Consider the following 935-nt stretch of genomic DNA (forward strand, 5'->3'; position numbering starts at 1 on the left):
TACCTCGGGGTATGTGTTTACTTTGGGAGGTGGAGCCATAACATGGAGGAGTATTAAGCAGAAATGCGTTTCAGACTCTACCATGGAAGCTGAGTATGTAGCAGCCTTTGAAAGGCAGCTAAAGAAGCTGTATGGCTCAGAAACTTCTTGATAGACTTAGAGGTGATTCCTGATTTGTATAAAATTATTACAATTGATTGTGATACAGTGGTGCAGTAGCAACTCTAGTAGTGACGAGCCATAAGGTAAGTAAAGACATCGACTGTAAGTACCACCTAATATGAGGAGAAGTTGTTGTTGTCAAGATTACATCAGTAGATAACCTGGCAGATCCTTTAACTAAGGCCTTTTCGGGAGAGCTTTGCATAAGCATGTTCAGAGGGATGAGAATCAAATGTATGACAACATTAATGGTAGCATAGTCTTTTAGTATAAGTGGGAGATTGTTGGATATATACTATAAGCCTAGCTTTTTGTATAAACATCTAATTTGAAATAATTGAAATGAGAATCACATTGGTCAAATGTCTGCATTTTATGTGTAATGCAGTTGTTCACTTAATTTATATTGTAGATAACATGGTGTGTGGTGCCACACAGAAGATCATGTTATTGGTTCCTTATAAATTATAAATAGTAGCGCACAACCAAGATGGACTGGGATAAACCATTTGAATGGTTGTAGTGTAATTGGTATTAGTTAATTTTGACTATTAAATTACACTACTACACTTTGTGTGTATTGAGCAGGACCGTTTGAGGTCGTTCGATTTATACCGACTATATAATCGAACTAGACCTCTGTTATTATAGATGTGCATGCTCTTAATCCCTATATAATGACAAGCACATATACTTAGTATGTATTTCTTTAATTCATCAAATGATGAGATTTATTCGTTAAATCAATAAGCCCGATGAGTTGGGAGATAATG

This window comes from Curcuma longa, chromosome 12 (assembly GCF_044706935.1).
Source record: "Curcuma longa cultivar G26 ecotype Majalengka, Jawa Barat chromosome 12, ITB_CL_G26_1.1, whole genome shotgun sequence".
Lineage (NCBI taxonomy): Eukaryota > Viridiplantae > Streptophyta > Magnoliopsida > Zingiberales > Zingiberaceae > Curcuma > Curcuma longa.